This window comes from Ischnura elegans, chromosome 3 (genome assembly GCF_921293095.1).
Source record: "Ischnura elegans chromosome 3, ioIscEleg1.1, whole genome shotgun sequence".
In the NCBI taxonomy this organism is placed as follows: domain Eukaryota; kingdom Metazoa; phylum Arthropoda; class Insecta; order Odonata; family Coenagrionidae; genus Ischnura; species Ischnura elegans.
The window spans coordinates 113,769,045-113,792,626 of record NC_060248.1 but is presented as its reverse complement, the minus strand read 5'-3'; the positions used below and the strand labels follow the sequence as shown (position 1 = coordinate 113,792,626).

At 38.6% G+C, this 23,582-nt stretch overlaps 1 long non-coding RNA gene across 1 annotated transcript; it reads right to left on the bottom strand.

The window, feature by feature from the left end:
* Positions 1–16,808: 16,808 nt before the first annotated feature.
* Positions 16,809–19,335, bottom strand: LOC124155092. Its single transcript, XR_006864125.1, has 2 exons — positions 18,967–19,335; positions 16,809–16,966 (listed from the first exon to the last, which is right to left on the bottom strand). It is a non-coding gene; the product is annotated as an uncharacterized LOC124155092 (long non-coding RNA).
* Between the last annotated feature and the right edge of the window lie 4,247 nt (positions 19,336–23,582).

Below are 23,582 nucleotides of genomic sequence, written 5' to 3'. Positions count from 1 at the left end.
CCGGTTTTATAACGTCTGGTTAAAATTTTGCGGAGTATGACTGCAGTTGACTGCGGTTGGGCATATGGATGGCATCCATGAGAAAGAATCGAGTCGACATCCATCGAGTTATCAGGGTTCTAATGTTGATCATATGACTCTTCTAAAATGATTAAAAAACTTAAAACTCACTACTTGTAAAATTTCCCTGGACAAGATCCGCGGTTTGGGACCCCCCAATATTTTTGCAAGTCAGCACCCCTGCTGTTACGTAATAACATTCTCCAGCTAAGGATCTTGAGGTAAGAATAGAACCAGCCTTAATATGTAATGACCAGTGCTTAAACCAATTCAATAATTTATTGTAATCAAGTAAATGAACATTTTGGATCAGTAAACTGAAGCGCATAAGTTATATATTTCTTGGGATCTTAAGAATATATCTGATAACAAGATTCATATAAAAAACGACGGTGAATCTTTCCCATACTCTCTCATTGGACGCAATATTAATTGTGGTGATGTCAAGTGCGCCGTGGAAAATATTTCCAGAGATTTTGGTATCCATACATGATATTCAAGCCACCACGGAAAGTTTTAAATCGAGAACATATGGATGGACGGAGATAAGAGCACATTCTTAGTCTTTTTTTCCGCAGCGTAAAAAAATCGTCAAAAAGGCATAATATCTATAGAAAAAAGCACTTCAATTTTTACGTTCAGTCGCCTCTTGTTCAAGGGACGGCTGTAAAATTTCGCATCGCGTCCTTTGGAAAATTGTTCCATCCCTCGGCCCGAGTAACCTTGATAAGCTTCCTCGACGTCGCGTCCCGCCGTGTATCTCGTCCGACCGTAAATGGCATGTGCGATACTAAACCTTTTAATGAGACCCACCGGACGCGAACAAAAGTTTTCGCTTCCGAATCCTCGTCCCAAGCCTCGCAACCCTTTTGGGAGGTTTTAGAGGTGTTTTTTTGTGGGTTTGAGGGGATATAATGGATAAGAATATCGGCGGCATTGTTCGGCTGCCAAATAATGATATACTACCTGCTATTGTTTTGAATGTTGATGAATTAGTTGTGTTTGTTACCTTGACTACGTTCTTTTATTGCTGTTAAAATTTGTTTCACCAAAATTCGTGCATTTTCGAATTTTTATTCTTTTTTAATGCATATTTAATCATTTTTATTGTTATAGATTTTAAATAAACACTAAATAAGCACTTTGAGTTCTGGGTCAGTTAAATCACTGTGCGACCATAATTTTGTGCATTGCGTATAAAGTGGAATGGTTTCTGTTACATCACAGTGAATGTAACTTTGTATTTTCCACTGGTTTATTATAAAATTCTACGACCTTTTAAGGTTGTTATACTATCATCAAGTCTTATAACAGAAAGTCCGTTGAGCTGCGGAATTTTATGCGTGAGGAAGGGGAAGGGAGAGGTAGGTATGAGATATTCCTCTCCCTCACGTATAAATACCGCGATTCAACGGCCTTACTTTTAATATAAAGTGATGATGGTGTAAAAACTAAAACAGATCGTAGAATTTTATTATAAATCAGTGAAAAACACAACGTTGTGTTCTTATTTTAATATGGAAATATTCCTCAAAGTTGGATCTACATAATCAGATTTTAACAGTGAAAAATCCTGAGATTGGTTTGACGCAGCTCTTCGATATATTTTTCTATCGGCTATCATTTTAACACTTATTTATTTTCTTATTATATTGTTATATTTTTTATTTTCTTGTATCCATACTTTCGGAATATCCGTCAATCGTCATTTAATTCAATGTTATAAATACGAGAGCAATGTTTTCAACTTCTAAGAGGCCAGTAAAAAAGCCGAAGCATTTTTGGCAAATGATTTTATTGCTTCAAGCTGTGCTCCTTTTACCTTTCATTTTGACGTAATATCCAACGCTATTTTTCGGATTTTTTTGTTGGAATTTTTTCGTTTCTGTGACCCACGATCGCGAGGTATTTTAAAAGTACTTAACACGACATGTTTAATGATTGCGACGAAATGGTTTTTCAATTTCATTCTGTCAGGTCCTACCCAAAAATATGCGAAAAATGCTTTCCCAGGAGGAAATGACGGCTACTGAATATTGCGTAATTGAATTTTGTGAGGAATTAACGCTCTCACGAAGGCCAAGACTCGTACGCAGGGCCAGAACTTTTGAGTTTTGTCAGGGGGTGCAAATATCAGTTAGTCGCCCCCCCTCCCCTGAACTCCCCTCGCTCCCTCCCTCCCCTCCCCCCACCGCTAAAATATTATGCATCCATAAGCTATTTTTTTGTAGTTGTGGTTGTAGAAATTACACAACGCATGTTTGCTATGAAGAAATTTTATTAATATTATTGTTTAATAATTTATAAATAAATAATAATTGTTAAATAACTCAGTTAGAAAAATGAAATAACTTTTAAAAATAAACTTTCCAATTTTTTAAAGATTTTTTTTCAAATTTTAAACTTTTCAAATTTATTTTAGAGGCCGGCCTCGGTGGCGGCGAGGTTAAGTCTTTGCCTACCAATCAAGAGGTTGCAGGTTCGAGCCCCGCCTGGGTAGGTTGCCCCTATCCAGGACACGGTTGTTCGTGTACGAGTAATTGTTAAATTTGTTGAACACCCTTATGTAAAATGCTAGCATGGTACTCTGCTACCTGCTAGCAGCCTCCATCGTATCGACGCTCATAGCTTCACACCAAGGTGACCTCACACGGCCGCTCACGGCAGCTGAAACAAGAATGACGCCACGCGGGCTTTTCCCAGCATTCATACTTAGCCGTTGCGTTTTCGCGCGCTTGAAAATTTTCATTTTTCACTTAATCGCGAAAAATAGATATCGTCATTTAAAAATCTAAAAGCGTGAAATACTAACTGGAGTCTTTCGAATTAGGCAATGAAAAAAAATGAAATTACTCTATTCGGGACTTGGGAAGTTTTCGGCTCTTGATTAGTAAGACTTTTGTGTCCGGGATTGTACATCATCATCAACTAGTGCTCTGCCCATTGGTAGATTTAAACATCAAAGTTGTCTCCGCTGCCTACTATTCAAGACTTGGGAAGGATGAGGCGCAGATTAATTAATTGTGGGGATAGTTTCTTACTACTTTTGATCCGTCAGAAAAGAGTAGTATATGTATAGGTATTATGGTTTACGAGAGATAAAATTCATCAGGTTTGTCGATGACATGGTGATCCACGCCGAATTCAACCGAGCAGTTCAAGGAATGATAAAAAGTTTAGAGGAAGGAATACAAGACTATGGAACTATTTATTTCGATTATAAACTGTGTTTATATTAAATTCAACGAAGAAGGAGATACATTAAGATTTAAAATCAATTTTGACTCACTATCATCATCATCATAAGTCAAGAATCCTAAAATTGGTTTGGCATTGCTCTCCTATCCGCTAGCCTTTTCATAGCGACGTACATATTTCTTCTCTTTGACAACCTTGATAACCTGTCCGATGTAACTCATTCGGGGCCATCTCTTCTTATTCCCTTCCACCTGTCCTTCTATATTCAATCGTTTTCATGAGGACATCATGCCTCATAATGTCATAGACGGTTATAAGGGGGAGGGGGGAACACGAGGGCACGTGCCTCCCCCAGACGCTTAAGCAACAGAAAAAATTTTAAACACGCATAAACGCGCGTTACTTGTTTCTGCGTAAGCTACCGAAATAACAACCGAGAGCGATTTGCACTTCTCCGAAATTCTCTGCAGTGGGTGAAAACAAATTGTTTATTATTCTCTCCTCGGAATAACCTGCGGGAGGACATACTGTTACATGTCTGATTTTGCACATTTGAGCCGCCTGAGGTTCTTGTGGCAGTGGTCGATAATAGGGTGGTTTCCAATTTTTTTAATCGCCTAAATCGAAAGATTATTACTCCTGGAGTACTTATTTCACGCTTTTAGATTTTTAAATGACGATATCTATTTTTCGCGATTAAATGAAATGTGAAAAATTTCCAGCGCGCGAAAGCGCCTCCGGCTAGTTATGGATGCCGCTGTGTTTTATTTCTGATTATATTAAAAAAATTATGAAAGCAAAAAGCATAAAGTTGTCCACATTTTGGACCAAATCTCTATTTTTTAAAGATATTTTGAAGATTATATTGTTGCAATTAAATTTTAATTTCCCTGAGGTTTCGTTTCACATTCTGATGGAATTGTTAAAATGAGGGTTAGGAGGCGTAGTTAGAGATAACGTGTATAATATAAATGTAATATGAACACTGCATATGTATAAAAAAAAACTTCCAGGAAAACTTATTTCGACCAATTTTGGAGCTCCGATTAAAAAGGATTTTTTCCTGTTCAGCTATGTTGCATTTGCTTACTTCGTGAGAAATGAATTAAACATGCACGGGATGATTTCTCTGCTCGAGTACTCATTCTAAATAGGTGTGTTTGAAAGAGAGATTCCCGAAATCGTTTGTTGTTAGTGGAGCAGCGCATTAACGCGCGTTACTTGTTTCTGCGTAAGCTACCGAAATAACAACCGACAGCGATTTGCACTTCTCCGAAATTCTCTGCAGTGGGTGATAAAAAATTGTTTATTATTCTCTCCTCGGAATGACCTGCGGGAGGAACTACTGTTACATGTCTGATTTTGCACATTTGAGCTGCCTGAGGTTCTTGTGGCTTTGGGCGAATATACAGTGAACAACAGTATTTGCTTTCAAGAGCCATTGCACTAAGTTCTACTAATTTTTAATTCCAAACTGTAATTCTCTTGCGGTGATTTTTGAGACGTATTTCTCGTTTTGGACTTATGCTACCGCGTTGAAATAAAAAACATTTGTAACTCCACGAAACGTATTCAGGCCTACTTTTCATGCCTGATTTTGCACATTGGAGCAAGGTGTGGCACTTTTTGTTTTGGGCGAATATATATCGAATAGCCGTAAATGACTTTAAGAGCGATGGAAGTAAGTTTTACTGTATTTTAATTACAAAATGTAATTCTTTCACGGTCATATTGTTGCCGTATTTTTCGTTTTAAACTTATTATATGGCCGATAAAATTTATATAATTTATAAAATAAAATTTATACGACCAGTTTCCTCGGGGTGCGAAATATTTTGGTACAGAGGCGGGAAAAAAACTTCACTCCACATAGACACTATAATACACTATAATAAGACAATGACGCCGACATATATGATTCAAAAGTAATGAGACCAATATATGCTAAATTTTAAGCAATATATGCTTGCAAATTTTTTCATTGCAACGCGAAGCAATTTCAAGAAATCATCCCGCAAACTGTTGATTTCTTTATCAAAATATATTAATGCTGCATATATGTTCAAATGCATTTCAATTCAAAGACATTTAATACCTCTACGACATAAGTTTGAGCATTTTTAGTGATGTCATATAAAAATTTTCTTTACAAATTAAAAATTACATGTCATTACAGCATCGTCATAATAGAGTAAGTGCCACAGCTTACAATATATTTAATAATAATAATAATAATAAGAAATTACATCCATGTTACGTATATATTCAATTGCAGTTCAACTCTTGAACATTTATGAATTAGTCACTCATTTAAGGGTTAAAATAGAAATATGGAAAATACCAATAAATACGAATTGAATAAAATTGATTTTCTCTGCGTTGATTCTATGATCAGAGTCATTGGCGGATTTAGGGGTAGGGGGGTACGTGTTCGGCCACTCTAGACGCTTAAAAATAGACGAGATTTTAATACAAATATAAATAAGTTTTATGTTATGCAACATAAAAGTGATAAATATTTCCTTATCAAAAGTTTTATAATAAAATTAAGAGTACATTTCGTAGCTATAAGTGTTGGTTGTAGTTTTTAATTCCAAGCATGAGAAGACCGTTTCAAACTGTTAGACCCTGGACTTCCCCCCCAGAAAAAAATCCTGGATCCTCCCTTGAGCATAGTAACACAATCGAAAAAAGGAGTGACTAAGAAACTGCGAGTTTATAAAAATTTCACGCTAATTTTCCGGCTAATTAAAAAATTGACCCAACGCCACGCTGATTTTCGCGCAAGTTTCACCAGATGGCGCGCTAATACATCCATGAGAGCCAAAATTGACGTACGGGTGCTTGAATCTGACGACAAATGCTCCTTATCGTTAATTTATTGCTAATTTTACCGATAATCCGTGCTTAAGGATACATTTAAAAAAAAATTTGATTCTCAAACACGGTGTCCAGAAAACAGAGCATGGAAATACCAATTTAGTTTGTTCCTTTGTCGATAAAGTGCGATGAAGAGAGCCTAATTTTTGAGCTCTCACGAAAACTACATCGTCTTTGTTTCTTGCGAAGCGACGAGTGATCAGAATAGAGGGGCAGTGGATGGGCTGATCTACGCGTTAACAATTTTTCCTGGAGCGAACAGGTGGCAGGACATCTCCCTGGAAGTGCCAAGTGAGAAAAAGGGTCGACCTGAACTTCGAAGTCCCCAAGGTTGGGGGAGCGCAAAAAAAAAAATGCGAGGCCGAACACGTGCGATATGGAAAAATAAAACTCCGCCAAAAGTCTAAAGACTTTCCATGTTGGCCTTTTCACATCATCGGACACATGACGCTGCGCTCACAATGGTCCTCGCTTAGTTATCCTTTTTGAACGAGCAGCGTTGCATTTTTATTCGACGATCCTGACCCTCGGGGTGGATCCAGTAAAAAGATATTCCGCAAAAATATTTATTCCCTCCCTCCTTCATGCGCCAACGGGGCTCCGTAGAAGTCGTGAACTGATTTAGTCCATCCATTCACATGACCGCGGGTGCGTGCGAGCCATTAAAACTGGCACGAAATACACGGTCAAGTCCATTCATCTCATGCTCTCGTATGTTGTCTACAGTCGCGAATGTTGAATAATTTCTACAATCCCATCAAGACCTGACTTTATGGTATTTTATAACAATGAGGTTTGACAAAATCTTCATCGTCATGGCTGCATAGAGCACTTTTTTTGGGGCGAATTGATGGCGATGGAATTTCACAACTACGATTCAAGTAAACCAGAGCGGTAATCGGTTAAGCAATCAATAACCAAGGGAATTCGATGGCAAGTGGAAGGTCCCATCATAATATTTAATAACCAGTGACTGACAGAGCAGCTACAACAAATCGGTTATAAATAATCCACTCCCCAAATGTTGGTCTAAATAATGAGACCAATCACAAAGCTATAGCTGTTTCCACTGTTTCGGGAGTAATTCATGATAACTTGAAGAAGATACAAAACGGTAACTTTACTTTAAGCAGGATCAAATCGTGAAGATCTGCTTTCTGCAAAAATCGAAAAAACACTTTTATTCACGCCATTCGAGAGGTGGAATAGGGTAAAAATATTATTGGCACTACCGTGATGTTGGGTTAAGTTTCTAAGTATCTTCAGATAATCAGAGAGGTGGAATAGGCTCAAACTTATTGAGGCAACCGCACTATTAAGTTTCCAAATATTATCCAATGATTAAATGCTAGAAACAATGTCACGATACGATGTTCATCTACATCTACATTATACCCCGTAAGCCGCCTAAAAGGCGTGTGGCAGGGGGTGTTAGGACACCAGCCGTTCCTACATAAAAAGGAAGTGCTCTAAGGAAATTAGGACTAGCATTTATTAAAGTCCTTTATGGTTTCGGGGGAAAAACGAATTCCCATAAGTATCCGTTCGGCAAAAAATTTCTATTAAATTATTGCCCCTGTCGGTGTTGACCTTATCCTTGGAAAATGCAGCACCATACTGTCGCTTTGAACAAAGAAACCCTGATATTCATCAACACCTCCTTGAAAAGGGTTATCGCTATGAAAGACTATAGGGCGGTATAACGAAAAATAAAACACTTAATTGGTCCGACTACATTTAGACCGTAAAAAATGAAGCAATGTCCCTATGAGGTTTTTTAAACCCCTTCAAGGAAAATGAGAACCCTATAGCACTCAATTCCCACGTTTCAACAATTTTTCTTCACACGTTATCACATTCCTTGTTAATTTGACACATATTGGTCCCGAATAATCTAAAAAATCCCTTGATTCCATCCCTAGATTCTTCACCAAAATAGACAAACATAAGCGTCCCATACTTACGCAATATTTCCTCACATGCTGTGGTATCTAATTTTTCTTAATCAAACCTCCAAAACCTCAGACTTCGAGTGGGTTTAAAGCCACTTCACTATTACCTAAACTCTACCGCCGGCTTTTTCTTCTCCATAAACATCTACAAACTACCCCGTAAACCGCCTCGAGCGAGCGGCCACCACCTGCCGTTAACAAGAAAAGAAAGAAAATAGAAAAGGATAAACGCTTAATGAGTTCCACTTATACACTGTTGCATTGAGAGAAGAAAACCTGATATGCAACTGCGCCGTTAATTCACCTGATTGAAAAGAGTTAACAGCTATGAAAGAGCTTGTAACCCTTTATTGCTCGGGGAAAAACGATTTCCTATACCTATTCCTTCGCCAAAATATGTCTTATTATTTATCGTTCATCTGCCTACTCACAGGATATCTATCACCATGCACTCGCCTTTACATCGCCATTCCTCCCTCCATGATTTACTCTCTCACTCCATCGATCATGCGACAATGTCACCACTCAAACCATGTCCCCTCTGTTAAAAAAATAAATATTTCCTCTCTCTTGGTCCTTCGTTGCTTATTTTCATTTTGCTATTGTATTTTGTCATCTTTCATGTGTTTTTTGTATGTCACTGAAATTGGCGCATATGCTTTGAGTGAAAAATGCTGAAAATAAATGATAAAAAAGGTGACCTACAATATGAACAACATCTGCAGCCTGAGAAAACACATGAAAGTGATATTAAGGAGTACCGGAAGGGATATCGTGCGATGCGCACTTCCCTCCGTGGTCACGGATGAGTCAACAAGCTGCAGGAAGGCGAGAATAGGATCTGGATGGAAACGAGAAGATAATGGTTTTAGCATTTATGCCTGCTCAACGCGTTTAGCGCAAATGGATGTGGTGTTTCGCTCCACAGAGAAGGTCTAGGCGGATGCTGAGTCTTATTTTCCCTCTGCTGCCTGGGGAAGGCTTCTAAGATGAAAATATTACGTCCAGCACTCTATCATGACCACTGCGTGGTATCTTATTCAATGTACCAAATGCAATAAAGGGTAACGTCCATTCCTTAGACCTTAAAGAGTATTAGTAATTGGGAAAAGCTGGCAGCAAACTGTCCAATTTTAAATATAAAAAAGGTTTTTCCGGACATTATCACCAAAAGAATTTTAAATGGTGAAGTTGTATAAAGTTTTGATGAAAAAGTCGGAAATAATTTATAAAATAATGAATGAGCTGTATAGCAATCGATAATAATAATAATAATTCAATTAATTCCAAAAGTAATATTCAAAATAATGATAATTGGTTGCATAAAGTGATTTGGTTATTACGATAAGTAATTAAGGTGGGGAAAAATTCGTCTACATCAGTAACATACGCAGCAAGTTACGATTATTCTAATAACCCAGTTTTAGAGAACAAAACCTACAATTTGAATAAAAGGACTTAAGATCTTTGAAGTGCCCACCCAGCTCATAGTTGACCTTTACCTGTGGATAATCACAACTTTGTGACGTTGGCTCCCTTGTTTCACCTTTATATTTCGTCCAGTCGAGTGAAGGCAATTGAATAATTTTTATTGCTAATAGGATGCATAGGGGCATTTTGGACATTGGCTAATCATGGGACCACAACTTTTTCTTGCTAATATGTGATTGCAGCAAATCCCTGCTTTCGTTAGCAGTCAGAAAAAGTAATGGAATGAGTCATTAAATAACTGTTATCTTAATTCTTTGGCATTATGAAGGCTGCAAATTATTTGATATTGGGTTCATCTGTCATCGAATTTAATCGAAGCCCTCAATGATTGAAGCTCTTCAAATAAAAATATTTGTGGCGAAGTTATGGCGAAAAACCTTGACTTGAAGAGTTTTTTTATATCGGAAATCATTATTTAATATTTTATGATCTTCCTGCCTTTAATTCAGTTATTTAAATACGGCGTCATTACATACCCCGGCTTGAATTCCGTAACTCAGAATCTGAACTTCGGGTTTCGTCGTCGCATTTCTCGTTAGGAAGCTGGCTGATCACTCGCGGCTCAATGAACTCGGGAACATGTAGAATGCGTATATTATAATTAAATATCTACCAAATTGGATGTAAGCCAAGATAATTTCGATGAAATATAAATCATCGCTTCGCGGTTGTGTGGCCTGCTTGGGTTCCATTTTGCCTGATACGACGCGGTGCTTGGGTCTATATAAATCAGCATATCGCGTTATCTATAAAGGCCGCTTTACACGGCGAATTTTTATTCGAAAGATCATTTGAATGCATGTTCTAATTTGCTTGAATGATTTCCGTGAATGATATGAGCGCACGGCTTCCATCTTCCCATTGGCATTTCTGTGAACACAAACACAATATTTTAAAATTATGCAAAGACCGCCGTGAATTAGAATCTAGAGAGCAGTTGGAAATATTAAAAATGATTGAAAGCAGGACGGCACTCTGATAAAAAAATATCTTTACGCATCATTTTCGCTTATTCTGGCGTCCGTTTTAATTTTCATCTCCTCCTCCGTTAGGTAACTAGGTAACAAAAATAAGATAAACTCATCATAATTTAGGCTTGATGATGATGATTACTCATCGAAACCCGGTTCGCGTTATGCAAAAAAATTAGTGGTATAAGTAATAGTGAAATATCCAAGAAACTTTATTTCAATTAACTCCGGGTGACCGAAACAAGGAAATCGCCGGCGACTGTCTGATCGCTCTCCCGACTACCCTCGGGCATTTAGATAGCGAGCGGAAACAATAAAATTAGTGAATTGGTTTGTGCGTTCGTGCGGAGGATAGCGTGTATTTTGAAATGAGTTCGAATGCCCTGGGTGCGTGAAGCTTCAGTGATACTCGCGGAAGAGGTCACTGAGGATCACGAGTGGTAATTTTCCCTGTATACGATCGAGGAAAATCGGGAAAAGTGAATATTTACACCATAATCAGGAAAATTTTGGCACGGCGAGCAATGGAGTGAAAGATAAATTATTGCTGCCTTCCGAACTCGACCGTATGTGCATCATCGTTGGATGCATCTAGCTATCCACTTGTCCCTTTGTTGGATCTAACGATTTGATCGTTGGATTATTCTTCCTCATAGAATAATCCTCCAAGGTCGTTAGTATATTAATTGCGTATGCTTGGTTTCGCTGATGGTAGGACCTGCCCGCCTTGTGACGGTGCAGGATTCCTCGTCCTCTCCCTTCCTTCCCCGTCCTTCCCCTGGAGGCGTCGTCGGGCTCTCATCGCGGCGGCGCCTACTTTCCTTGATCCTTCCCGCCTTTCCCCTTCTGGGTGCAGAGGAGAAAAGCTCACGCTTATAGTCCCTGCCCCAGGAGTGTATCCCCGCGAACCCGCCCTAGGGTTTCGTTCCTATTGTCCCTTTGTTGGATGCATCTAGATTCCCACTGTCCCTATCTGGGATTTTTCTTCCTCATAGGAAAATCTTCCCGGGATGGTGGAAGAGAAATTGCATTTGCTTGGTTTCGCTATTAGTGGGCCCTTTTCGCTCTGTAGCGTTAAGGTGTTTTCCCCGTCCCTCCCTTCCTTTCCTATCCTTTCCCAGAGGCGTCGGCGGGCTCCGATCGCGACGGCGCCTCTATCCTTTTTCCTTCCTCTCCAGCCCCTCCCCGGGTTACCGGGCGTATAAGCCTCGGGCTTGGTTCCTGGCCCCGGTGTGTTGTACCCTTAAGAGGGTTCGCCTTGAACCCTCATGATTCTTGTCCCTTTGTTAAGCTTAATGGTCAATCATTTTATCATTATAATTCAATCCTTCAGTCATTCTCCATAATTTGTTTAGCAACCCATTAGTGGTCGCTCGTGGCAATATTTTCTCTCATTCGCATCTTCGTATTTTCCGGGAAACTTGTCGGCTCGAGAGTTTTTTTTTCAATTACATCTGCCTCTTCCACTCAAACGGGTTTTCATCTGAGTATTGCTACCTCATCTGAATTGTGTTAATTATTTTTACAAATAGTTCATATTCTGCCATTGTTACCTGCGATACATTAATTTTTTTGACCCTTGCCACGTAGGTCGTGTGGGGGACAAAATGACAAAGGGGACTCAGGACTATTCAGCTAACGGTGAGAGCCATAGGGTTACTAACGGCCCAAATGAGGCACAATAATTTTCCCGTATAGAGCACGGTATACACATCTGTTAAGCACTCGGAGTCACTGAAAGAGCAGTGTTTTCTTGATTAATATACACTGAATAAACGCAAATGAGTGTATTTTGTCAATTCTAGAGTATAAGTAAGTGTAATATAAGGTTCTGTAATAACTAAGCTGCGAGAAATAATTAATCTAAGCAATTATGCACATGTCGGTCACATTACGTGAGTTTAGACGCACTTTAAAAAATAAAAACTATACCTTTCATTGTTCAGTATTACTAAATACAAATAATAATAAATCCCGTCTCATATTCCCTTCAGGAAAACAGGATTTCCACGGAAACTCAATATGGCGGAAAGATTTTCAACCAGGCTTCAACCAGGATACGTCACGGCACCTCTGTGAAACTAAATGCTCTAAGGTGAGAGCGGCCCGCGAGCACGAGGCATGGCTTTCAGGGGGTAGCGCGCGCCGTTGCTGACGCAAAAATATTTAATACATCAAAAAATGGTTGCTAAGACGTTAAAACAGAGTAAATTTTGGATCAAAGGGAAGTCAATTTTCATTTTAGCCGAACAAATGATGCTGCTTGGTCTGTTAAAAAATTGAAAAAGAATGTTATTACATTTAGGGCTCTTGAGCCAATTCTAAGTGTTAAAAAAAATCGGCCTAATTTTTATAGCGTATTGATCATCCTCACCAAAGCACATTTTAATAGGTTTAAATAAACAATCAGAGAAAAATTAGTCATACCTCAATGATTCCTGTACGTATATCATTATCCTTGCGGTCCATGAACCGCTGATCATCTCCTCGGATCACATTCTGCAGGCTTTGTTTTATATGTGGTGTTAATATCTCCAGGTAGCTCGATGATCCAATATTTATAATCTTGCCGAAACACAAAAATTCTGCGAAAAAAGGAGCCACCAATTTGTATCCTATCAGTCGCAAATACAGCAAATATGTCATAAAAGTTGGTGAGAATTAACAATAACAAATGGTTTAGTAATATCGTGAATTTTTGGTATCATTTGGTCTTTCGTATTTCCAAGGTTTCCCCAGTCTGCCTTGGATAAGAGCGGCTCTCTTTGGCTGTTATCTTCGCTTTTTCGAAATAATGTGGAATGTAGCTGCCGTTTGCGTGGAAGAGGAATAGCGACACACTCGCCTCGAGGTGCAAACTCAACTGGCCCTTATTGTGTTTATCATGGGGCCGGGGCTTTTTTCGCTTCCCTTTCTAGTGGGCCTTCACGTCCCCATCTACAAGCTCCTCCGACCCAGGGGCTTCGTGAGACTACACTCCCGACCAAGAGGCTGGCCGCCCGATACACGGAGTATTTGATTCCGGTTCATTTTATTCCAAACGTATCGATGTGCTGTGTTACTGCAGTTAGCCAGGTAGCCGGTTGGTAGTTAGCCGTTGTCAAGCGTCAAATAACATCAATGGTTACCTAACCAAAGGTTAACTAAATATGGTTGAATAACTACTTATTAACTACTAATTGGAGGATTAACAGCTAACCATAGCTTTGATTTTTATAGCAGCCACTTTGAAAGCTTACTGTCAACGGCTAACGCTAAACGCTAATCGCTAATTGCTGATCTACGAGTACATCTACGTGATACCGTGCGTTGTACCCCAAGGGAGTGAAAGGTATTCGTCATCATACGGCATACATGATCACTTTCTCGCTTAACCTATAGTTAGCTATTACTAAGTTTGAAGATAAAAATCAAAAGTGCGGTTAGTGAGGTGACAACGAGCAAATTTCGGAACAATTTATGGTATTTATCCCCGGAGGCGTCAGCCATTAGGCTTTTTCGAGGAAAATGTACCAGAAGTGGCCAAAAGACGAATGGTAGAAACTTTAGAATCAAACTTCACTGATAGTCGTGGCGAGATATCGAAAAGATTTTATTTTGATTCCGAAAAAATTGACTTACGGTCTAGAATACTCAAATCAAAATGAATCAAAAACTCTTTTTCAAACGGCTTAAAATTCCTATGACATTGCTATCCAAGGATCCAGCTGGCTGGATAAAAGATAAGGCGTATAAGTAGGGACAGAATATTGTAATGCAACTGAAAGTGGTAAATTATTCAGCTGAAAGGTGGGTAAAATTAATGGAGGAATTTCATGATAAGTTAACAGAAGACGAAAATAAGAAACAATTTTTAATAAAGGTTGTAATTACAGGCGTACATTCCCGTACTCTAAAAGAATTTTTGTCTGTTTTCTACGTTATCAAAAGAATTTTGAAGTGTTACAGCGAATCAAGCATGCCACCAGCTCACTAGAATATTTAAATTTTAAAATGGTGTTTTATTATCAGGGGTGTTCGTCAAAGTGTACCTATGGGTGTTTGATAAGTGCTGACAAAAATGTTTCGCGCATTAAAAGAAAAATAGAGATACAATTATTGAATTTTAATTAATGTTCATTGTTTATTTTAATTATTTAATAAATGTAAACTGTGTTAAATAAATATCGCATTACAATACATTTCGTTGAAAGAGTAGGACTAACGCCAAATGAAGCGACAGACTTGGGAGCTTCAAGCATTGGCGCGAGGTGGCGCCACTTGGGGTGGCACGCGCTCACTCTTGGGGCCGTATCTCGGGAACCACTGGTCACAATTGGATGATATTTTAGGTGCAGAATGTCAAATGTACGTATCTAACGATTTGATCGTTGGATTATTCTTCCTCATAGAATAATCCTCCAAGGTCGTTAGAACATTAAATTGCTTATGCTTGGTTTCGCTATTAGTAGGACCCGCCCGCCTTTGTGGCGGTGCGGGATTCCTCGTCCCTTCCCTTCCTTCCCTATCCCCTCCCAGGAGGTGTCGTCGGGCTCCTATCGCGGCGGCGCCTCCTTCATTGTTCCTTCCAGTCCTCCCCCTTATGTGGTGCAGAGGTGATAAGCCAACGCTTCAGACCTCGGCCCAGGAGAGTAACCCTGCGAGCCCGCCCTAGGGTTTCGTATCCATTGTCAAATGTACGTGTCTATCTAGCGATTTAGTTTATCTAGCGATTCGATCGATGGATTTTTCTTCCTCATAGGAAAATCCACTAGGATCGCTAGAACATTAATTGCTTGTGCTTGGTTTCGCTAATAGTAGGGCCCCCTTCGCTTCTATAGCGTTGGGGTGTTTTTCCCTCGTCCCCTCCCTTCCGTACCTATCCCTTCCCAGAGGCGTCGGCGGGGTCCCATCGCGGCCTCTATCCTTTTTCCTTCCCTTCCTTCCCCTCCCCGGGTGTCTGGGCGTATAAGCCACGGGCTTGGTTCCCGGCCCCGGTCATGACCACCTAGATACTCAAGGCCTCCGCACTGAGTTGTGACGTCACAGCTTTGGGGCTGACGGACGGCCGGAGAACGACCACGGAACCCTGATCCCGTACCAGAGGACTGGGAGGGTAGGCGCCGGTGGAAAACATTGCGAAACGCTTCAAGAATAAACACGGAATGAATCTTTTGGCAAATGCACGGTACAATGCCTTCACTTATCTATTGGATTATTTGTTTGAGTTATCCTCCAATATCATATTCGCCTCAAAATAATTATCAATACGCTGAATAATTGTCAATGATCATTATTAATGTATTGGAAGACTATATTTCTGTACCTGACGGCTCTAAACTAGATACTAAAGAAGTGATTTAAGTACTTCAACTGCACTATTAGCGCTACAGTCATTCACCAAAACGAAACTTACGAATGAAGACGATAGCGGAATTCTTGCCAAATTACGAGAAGAATGAAGTTCTAGATATTGTTTATGAAGTTAATATCCATGACCATACCGTTAACGAAAAACATTAGAAAAGGGAAAATAAAGCATTAATCCCGGTATCAAGGCTAGCACTAAGAAACCGTAAGATTTTTTATGGATATGAAAATATCATTTTAAATTTTCCCAACCTCGAAAACGGATGAAAATCTGTTGATTAAGGGTACGGAAGAATCGCGACGGAGAAAATCAATGAGGTCTGTTTAACGAAACCAAAAGAGATAATATATAGACTACTTCCTGCGCTAATGATTTTAAAATGGGTCAAAAAATACCTCGTTTAATCACATTGTTCAGTATCGAAGGAATTATTGAACAGGTTCTACGTAAAGGATACACAGAACACAACTGTCACAGGCTTGTGAAATTTTCAGAATAAGAACCCCTAAACTCATTACATTCAGACGCACTCTGGAAGGGGTTAGGAATATCTATCAGAGTGAAACCAATCATTAATCAGATTTAACATCCCACAGAGCCAGACAACACTAGACCATTTGCTACCCAAATCATTTAAAAATGTGTGAAACATTTACCTCCATTTCTCACCACCAGCAGAGAGGACACCAATAAACCAAATGTCACTTGCTTGTCTGTGAAATATTCAGAGTGAATACCCCTAAACTCAGCCCATTCACAAGCACTCGAGAAGGGTTTGGGAAATTGCCTGATATCTATCAGGGTGAAAACAATCATTGATCAGATTTAACAGCACCTAAGTTGTATCTCAGTGCCTCTTTCTTCTTATGAAGTAATTGCAGTTGGATAGAAAAAAGTCATTAAATGTTTTTATTGTTTTTAGCATTTATTTTAATGTCATCAAGAAGCTTACAAATCTTTGAACAGTAGTTTATGTGATCAGTTTTGTCTGCCAAAGTTAACACTTTATCGAATGAGTTAAGTTCCTGTCGTGCCTCCCAAAGGATTTCATCTTAATGGCAACCCTGGAAAAAAGATTATCTTGTTAGTTTTTGACACTTATGAGCACTGTAAGAATAACAAATTTCTAAGCTTTCTGGCTGAGCAATGGATATCAGAGAAATAAATTGAAAGATTCGTGATGCTGTCATAAAATAAGGTAAATATTCTGAACAAATTACTAACTTATTGGACCGGCAAGTATCCATCCTAGTTACTAGGGGTCACAATAGACAGTCATCATGACTACCAAAAAAGTAAAAGCACCCTCTTTCTCATTTTTGACTATTTATGCAGCTTCTTAAAAATAGGGAGAACAAAGAGCATACATCAATTAAGTCATTGGAAACGACAGTTTTGAGAAAATGGAATTTTGATACCATTCGCCGCTCAATGCAACCCTATGGCGAGCAATCACCGAAGGACTCACACTAATGAATGAAATAAAACATTAATTGGTGAGGGAAGAAAATTGCTGATAAAATGGAGGTTGGAATGAAAAAAATTCTGATGATATGCTTGGTTGCGCATATTTTACGAGCACAAGTCCCAATATAGGCAAAGATAAGAAAACCCAATAAATGAAATCGAATGTGAGAAAACAGAAATGAAGCCAGATGTGAAAGATGCAAGAGTATGTGGATGTGGGGCATACATCCAAATTCGAGAGACATTAATTGGACAAAGGAAAAATGACGATTTTAAGTAATGTGAAAGGATAAATGCTTTGGGATCCTAAAACCTGAAAATCTGTGAATGAGAGGAATTGGATTTCTAATAGAAATAAGAAAATGGATGGCAAGATGTCATTTGAGGATCACGATAGCGAAGAAAAAAATGTGAAGCCACAAATTTAAAATTTAAAAAATAGTAGCAAATTGATCACGATATGTATTTTGATGACATATTTAATTACTATTGACAATTCTTCAGGGTAGCATTTAGTAATGAATGAACACCAGTCATCATACGCAGGATCGAGATGATAATGGAATGTGGTTAGAACAGATTAAATACCCTTTAATACATAATATAACTTTATCAGTAAATAGCGCAAAGCCAACCACTTGCTAATGAACGGGATTACGAATACGGGACAAGAATAAGGAAATTTTATATAATTTTGATGATAATTTAATATGAATAGTATTTCCGAAGCTTTTTTTTACTTTGAGATACAAGAAATTGACGTACACATAGCTGAAACAGTAGATTCTGATAGAGGGAGAGAGAGAGCGAATAATTCCAAGCCATTGAAATAAAGAAGTGTATGACAAGGTTAGATGATTCACATTTGAGGATCCATATGATGAAGAAAAAAAGAAGCGAAGACTAAATAAAAAGCAAACAAATAACCTATACACCCGCCTTATAGAGTAGCAGCTTACTTCACGGATTGCTTTCGCAGCTATTTTTCTGGAAAATATCGGTTAATAAATTGAAAATACATTAACACCTATCAATGCGATGAAATAAATAACCTTACCTTAATCACAACGGTACTTTTATGATGCTGGAAATATTTCTCGGCGTATAGTAATGATTTTAATCCATGATTTTGAACGACTAAAATTTATTAAAATTCACAACTTTTAAAATCCTTCTCTTGCAAATAGAACAGTTAGCAACAAATGCAATGAGTGCATGGCCAATATGTGACTATCGTTTTGACGATCAATGTAAAAATTAATCTTTGAATTCACGAAGGATAAGTCCAGGAAGCTGCAATAATTAATTGAGACCAACAGATGACCATTTCCTAACTCAAACGTTTCACTGCTTTCTATTCGTACAATCCCTGATGCTACATAGTTGATATTATTACTTTATTCGGTGCACATGTAACAATATAAGATCAAGCCAAGAAAGAATTTAACCCCAAAAAGTTTATGAGAAGAGAATGCATGTATCGATATGGCAGCAATTACCTCACGTTTAACTCCTCTAGTATAAAATATTTAATTCAATTATTAGAAAATATTCACTTTACTATGCTTAATTTTAATAGGGAAAAATAAATACTTACTCTTGAGTGCTTTGAAGGTTGATAATCCTTCCTTGGGATTGCATTCATCCACCTCCTTCTCAGTCCTTCCTTGGGAAACTGGAAAACACTCACTATCTCTCTCCCGTCGTAACTACAACTATATTGATGTACACAACACTTGCCTACTATACTGAAAACTTTTTAAACACAGCAAATCGATAACTTCACCACAATAAAAGCTTGAAAACTCAAATCGCTTGCTCACACTACAACAACAAGGATCGCAACTGACGCTACTCACATGTGCTCTGTCGCCTATGTGCCTATGATTCCGGTTTTTTCGCCAGCCGCAATCCTGTGACGTCAGAGAAAAGAGAAAGTTCAGTGCGAAGGCCTTGAGTATTTAGGTGGTCATGCCCCGGTGCGTTGTATCCTTGAACGGCTCCCCTGAGCTCTCACACTTTGTCAAATGTACAATGTGTCATGAGTAACCAGAGAAAATTAGTTGAAAAATACCAGCGCCTTCTTATCGCCATTTATATCCCAAAAACAGCCAAAAATGCCAAAAATTTCTCAACTATGAGTGCGATGCGGCACATCTTCCCGTTATCCAATTGCAATAATATTTTACAGGATCCGTTTTTACACCAATAGGCACAAAATGAGGGTTTTTTTTTAATGAAAGAAATTCGAAAAATTGAAAAATAAGGACCACTCCAGTATTACACCCTCGAAAAGGTCACTAATCCACAAACCTTTCCTCGAGACGCTTAATCCCGCTCGCTTTTCTCCTCTACCCTCCAAGCTGGGGGCACCCTCCCAAAAACTGACCGCTATGACTAAAACTGGTTCGTCGCATACCCACAAGGGATACGCGTACCACCGGTTGGTAGGCGCTGCTCTAGAGGCATGATCACTTTTCGTAAAATCCTTATTTCTCGTCCCTCGGTAGTCCCTCTATAAAAAACTTATTTAATCGCTCCACTGTGAAGAGTGAGATTAGTGTATTTATTAACCTCAAAGTATTGGGATAAGTCAAGTGAATAATTTTCTACGACAGGCTATATCGGCCGGAGTAACCTCACGTCGCCCGTGACGGCCGTCCTCAGAAGATGCGGATTATCATAGAATAAAATAAAATAAAATTACTTTGTTTTATTCCAATTTATTTTAAATAGCACGACCCGGGTTTCAGAATTTAATTCTATCATCAAGTCACCTGAAATGCTGAGATGCTGAAACTCGGGTCGTGCTATTTAAAATAAAATATGGAATAAAACAAAGTAATTTTATTTTATCCTATGATGAAGCAATTCCACAAAGTAACGCCTGAGAGCGTGTCTTATATTAAAAGATACGGATTATCCCTCGGAGCTCGAGGAATGTTCCAGAAAAGGGTCGCGCTCAAGTGACGCTAGGGTCAGGTGTAACTGAATCTACGGGGGCTCCACGAAACTACCATGACCCATTTACTTTTTAAGAAGCGCGTTTAAATGATGATTTTTCCATTAATGATACTCAAATGAGGGTAGAAATTCAATGAAGTGTATTCATAGAAGTTCAAGAATTATTGCTGGTAGTGGCTGATCACCATTTTAGCTCATTGAGATTTTATGCAATAGGTATAATGCTATTTAGTTTACAAATTTATATTATGTAATAGAGTTTTCTTCGAAATTCATAGGCACTGCTCTAGAATTTACCTCTTAACATCTATTATCAAAGTTTAATGGATTTCCTTCGGTTATGCTCAGAAACCGAGAAAGAAGTTTTCATCGTTGCAAGGCAAATAAAAGTTTGTCCTGCATCCGCAAAGATTATAGCGGCGGTAGCACGACATTCTAAGCAAAGTTAACTGTAAGTTTTTGCCGTCCTTGTCTGCAGTAAAAAAATTATCTTTTAGATCTAGGTCTAGGAAAAAGCCTTATTGCGTGGTGAAGAAGTTGACAATTTGAAAGGAAAAAGTTTTACAACAGAACTACATTTATGGTGCTAAGCGGTAAAATTCTCTCCTGGCTGTGCACAACTATGAAAACCTAAAACTCCGGCACCTCGTAAAAGTGTAGGAACGAAGGAGTTGAGCTGCTACTGCTCTGGACTGTTAACCAATGAATCCCGAATCTGTATCCAGGTGGAACTTTGAAAACTAATACGGTTTTCTGCTTTTTAGAATTCCTTGATGAATCGCTGGTGGTCTTTCAAAAGGAATGGCCATTAGTGTCTATTAATATGCTGTGGAAATGTTCACTCGGGATCCGAAATCTCAATTTTATGAAAAGAATACGGCAGATGGATGAGGAAGAAAAGTTTTGACGAAAATATATAATTGCTATTCTCTCATAAGTTTATAATAACAAAACACGAACGAACACATTTTTTTAATGGGTTAGTGAGTTATTATAGTTTTGGCTTTAATTTATCTGATGAGGATGAACCTTTCTAAGAGGGGAATCTTTAGCATCAGTGAGAACAATCAAGAACTACACGAGGTCTAGGTACAGACCGAGGAATAGCGGAGACGCGGTGACACGCTAGGTATTGGCTCGTGACGTCATCAAGTCATCTACAATAGGGTTATGACTCTCGAGCATCACCGTGGATAGCATAGCAAAATAGGCATCGGTCCGAAAAATGGATGGAGTACTTGTCTCTTCATTTTTCAAAGTCTTTTCACATTCATCATCATCATCAGTTGTCAACAATTCTAAGATTGGTCTGACGAAGCTCTCCACTCATTTCTCCCGTCAGCTAATCTTTTCAGACCTAATTATTCCATCCTTCTTTACCTGCTCCAAACATTTGGTTCAAGGTCTTCAACCATAATATAAAATTGGTGAATATGCTCACATAATATGTAATGTATCACAATAATCACACGGTAATCACACAATCACAATATAATATACATCAATAATCACATAATAAATTATCGCATAATATAAAATTGGTGGACCTGCAGCGTGATTGCAGCTTTTTTAGGGGATGAAAATCACCATGCCTTATCTGAGTGAACCTTCTGAGTGAAACCATTTAATGACGCATCGGAAGAGCGAATTTTGACCCCTATGCATATGGCCTAGATCAAAGCGGAAATCACCCAAATCACGTGACCCCCTCACCCGCTCCGCAAACCGCTGCCTCTCTCCCCCTTCGCCCACTCCTCCAACCGCGATCATTGATTATCTTACTTGGTTAATTTGCTGCGGTTTGTTTGAATGATGGATTTTTGGCGTTGGAATTCACATTGATTACCTACCTTATTTGCAAAAAATACCACCACTTCGATGTACAGGTTGTTTAATTCAGCAAATTCATTGAAATGCCATGTAGTCATTAACCCTTTATAGACCGAACTAACTACCAACTGACATTATTATTGTTTGCATATTCTATTTATTTTACAACTAATTAAGAGATATTATGAAAGAAAACCCGAAAACAATTTCCATACGCTTTCAAGCATGTTCCCAAATGAGAATATTCCACAAAACTTTGCTACTGCTCGAAAAATAAACATATAATTGACCAAAAAACTAAGTTTAACAAGGTTTTGATCTTTTGAATAAATGAGCATTTGTTAATGGAGAGTGAATATAGGGAAAAATATCGTATAAGCCACATACTCACTACAGAGGTGATGAAAATAGGTAACGAATTTTAAAAAGGTATAATTAACGACCAATGTAAACGCAAGTCCTGCGATTCACCTAAAAATCACTTCTATACTTAATTCACATAACCAAAGCTATATAAGTAATCACAGATACGATATATAATTTTCATGAACTTTTGTAAATGTTTTCCCAAATGTGAACATTGAACTGTAAACATTTAAGGAACCTCGTGGTCTGTGCATCGTATATATGTATAAGCCAAATATCTGTGCTGCGATTACCTTTCCGAGGGAATTTTTTCTCATGGCAATCATTGCGCAATTCAGCGCACCGTTCTCGCTGCAGGATAAGTACAATTTTTTCGGTGATTTTGCGAAAATGTTGCGGGCTACCAAAAAATAATTTTCATCAAAATTCTCCCTAACGGAAAAGGATGTTAATTCTGTTATATTTATAAAAAAAATTATTTATTCGCTTACGTTAATTTTGTCGCCTTCAAAATAGTTCCCATCAGATATTATGCATTTGTTCCAGCGCTTCTTTCGATTCTCGAAACACTTCTCAAACTCGATCTTTCGGATAGCCTTCAGCTCTGTCTGCGATTTCTTTTTATGTCATCTATGCTAGTTAAACGACGGACCTTTAAGGCCTTTTCTTTATTTTTAGAAATAGGAAAAAAGTCATTTGGAGCAATTTCTGGCGAATATGGACGCTGGGGCATCGTTATAGAATTATTTTTTGGCAAAATATTCGCGAATAAATGATGAAGTGTGAGCCAAAAACCAGCGAGCCCTACTACACGACTATCGAGAGAGAAGGCCTGTGGCATGTAAACCTTTTGATATTCAGTGCGGCAACGCGTCGGTCCCGCAAGCTCAAGGCCTTTTCGTCGAAAATCCGTTTTGACCTCGTTGGTAAAGTTTGTCTCGGTGCACCTTTTGAAATGGTGAATGACGGTTTTTGCAGATAGAAAATTAGTGAAAAGTATTCATCTCTCCCGGTGGTCGTGCCCCATAAAATCACGTTTAACCTTAGCAACTG